The following is a 3,151-nucleotide window of genomic DNA, read 5'->3' as shown; positions in this document are numbered from 1 at the left end:
ATAAAAGTTTATTTTTCAAAAGTGTTATCCCTTTTCTCTTTATTTTTTATAGCTACTTCAAAGATAGAGAATAAAAATGTTAATTTTTCATATTTCTATCTTTTTATAGTTTATTAACTAAAATAAAAAATTTTGATTTCTCTCATTTAATAACATGGATATTTAAAAAAAAAATTCAGTATAATAAAAGGTGAAAGATTAATTTTTTGAAAATATTAATCATTAAATATTTTTTTAAAAGGTGGTTAATAAAGTTGATACTGATTGGAAAAGAAAATGCGATAACAATTGGTGTTACAGGCTTTAAAATTTTTACATTATTTCAGTGGTGCCTTACTCCACAGGATTGGTAAGATTCTCTGCCCATTTAAATAATCTATAAATTAAATATTATTCACTCATCAATTTTTTTTTAAAAAAATTTACAACCCCCAAACGAATTTAACTTGCTCCCTCTTCTGCATTATTTAATGTATATATAGGGGTTTGTCACCAGTAATGGTGACAAATGGCTCCACTTTTAGCAGGTTTTGAGCTTACTTTAAAAAGGCTAAACCAAATTTTTATTCAGAAACTATTATCTCAGCCTGAATTGAAGTTAAAATTTAGAATCGCTCAATCTTCAAAAAATATACTCTGCCCTGAAGGTTTAGAAATATTTTTTGACTGTTAGGATTGAGCCATTTTACAACTACAGTATACAGAAAAGAAATAGTCCAATTTTAACATTTTAAATATAAATATGACATTTTCAAATAGGTAGGTTGTTACATGTAAAGATTAATCATCAATATCATCTTGCCAATGATCAATATTATTGATTGACTGATTTTTTTAAAGTGTTAATAATAATTATTAATTATCATTTAATATAGGTTAATATTAAGAGATGTTGCTCAATTCACAAATTAAAATTATTTTAAAAAGACCTAAAAATAGTAAGATTGGAAATAAACTAATTTATGATTTCTAAAACATGCAGTCCCATCTTATGAAAAGCTTTTTTAAAAAAACTTTTTTTATTATAATAATTCTTTCAATATATTCTTTATTCGAAAAAAAACCTTTTTTTTTTATTTTAATAATTCTTTCCAATATATTCTTTATTCAAAAAAATGGCCTAAGAATATAGATGCGCTATTTTGCGAAAAGTATATTAAAAGATTCAATAATAAATATGAAACATTAGCGTTGACAATATATTATGAAGAAATTCCTGATGAAAAATTTAAATTATTCCTTAACTACATGGATACTCTAACTTGCAATACTGCTGAGAGTGTATGGCTTCAATTTTATAAATTTGATCGTGGTAGATAACCGAACGAGTTTGAGAGTAAATAATTTGTCAAATTTAATGTTCATAAATATTAATAAACCTTCGATATCGGAATTGATTACATAGCTATATTAAAATATGGAAAAGAAATCATTTTTAAAAAATTCACTCCAAAGAAAACGAGGAAATGAAAGTATGGGAATTGTTTTATTTCATATTTATATATTTTTTAATTTGTATAGAATATATTGAAAGTTTAGAATTTAGAACATTATTTTTATATTATAAGTAAGATTTATTCATATTCGTAATGGATTAAAAACGATCTTATATATATAATATTTTAAAGGGCTGTGAACTGAACCCTGAGTTAGAACCCTTCGAACCCTAATATTTTACTGAACCACGAATCTTTTAAAGGCAGATTTATATAAAACAATTTAAAAAAGTTAAATGCTAAAATTCGACGATATGCATGACAACTATCATTTGTAACTTTTTTTATTTATCCTGCTCACATAAAATAGAATATTATGTATGAAACATTTAGAGAATTTCTAGATAATTTTGATGAGGCGATAAATCTACCGATGAAAGTTGTGAGAATGAACTTAAAAGATTCATCGTTCATAAAACAAATAAAATTATTTGAAGTTTACGGAAGCAGGAATATTCATTTCGTTTTTTTTTGAGAAAATTTGCTAGTAAAATTTTATTAGCCAAGTCTGGCTTCCCGTGAAAGATTTTTTTTTAATAGGTAATCGCTTATTAGAGGATATACGAACCAAAATTTTAAATAATATGGAGATTCTTTATTTTTTAAAATAAAAATTTTGATTTGTAAATGGTAGCTAGTTTGTTTGTTATTAATATGGAATTTAAATATAAAAAAACTATGATTGAATAAATTCAAATAAAGCGTTTAAAGTAGCAATAAAGTTTTGAGTTAGAAAAATAAATTAAAAGCCTTCCTGGCGTGATCATTGCCTCTCGTGAGCTGCGGGTTGGTTTCATAAATTTTTATCAGCAAGCGTGAAAGGTGGATTTGATTTTTTGTCACCGTTAGCGGGCGGGCGGTGAATAAAAATTATGCCCTCATCCATTTCTAATCCAAACCATTCAAATATTAAGATTTAAAAAAAGGAGATTTTGTCCATTTTTTGAGTAAAATGCTCAAAGTGTTAATTATAGTTAGTTGGATTATGAAAAAATTTTAAAATGAAATCGATTAACTCAATAATTTCTATTATAAATTTTATCCATTATAAAAATGAAAAGCTTGCATTTACAGTTGGAACCCAAGTTGGGCTAAAAAGCTTTAATATTTTAAAAAATATTGACCATTTGCAGATGGAAACTAAAACATTCATAGACCATAATTTTTTAATCAAGTCCGCATTTAAAAAATTTACCCCAGATCTGGCCCATATTTTATATTGGAAAAAATGCCCAAATATTAGAATTAGGCATTTTACAAGGTGTAAGCAAATTCTAAACATTTAAGTCCAAGTCAATTGAAATATTTTTTCAAAACATATTAAAAGACGCCATCATAAGGATATATTTTTATTGTATTAAAAATAAAATATTAGAAGGAAATTTTATTTTATAAATTTATCGATATTATAATATCTTATAATAATTTTTTATAACTGTCCAGACTATAATTTTAATTATAAAAACCAATTGATTCTCAATTAATATTAAGAAAGTTGAAAATACTGAAATATGATTAAAAATATATACATCAACAATTAAAATATTTTGAAGTTTTTGAAGCAGGAAAATTTATCTCCCTTTTTGAGAAAATTTGAATTTAATCGCTTTATTAGAGAAAAGATGAATCAATTAAAACATAAAAAAATGTGGAGA

The sequence above is a fragment of the Gordionus sp. m RMFG-2023 genome, chromosome 3, assembly GCF_954871325.1.
Source record: "Gordionus sp. m RMFG-2023 chromosome 3, tfGorSpeb1-WG-v2, whole genome shotgun sequence".
NCBI classification, from domain to species: domain Eukaryota; kingdom Metazoa; phylum Nematomorpha; class Gordioida; order Chordodea; family Parachordodidae; genus Gordionus; species Gordionus sp. m RMFG-2023.
This window is presented reverse-complemented; position numbering follows the sequence as displayed.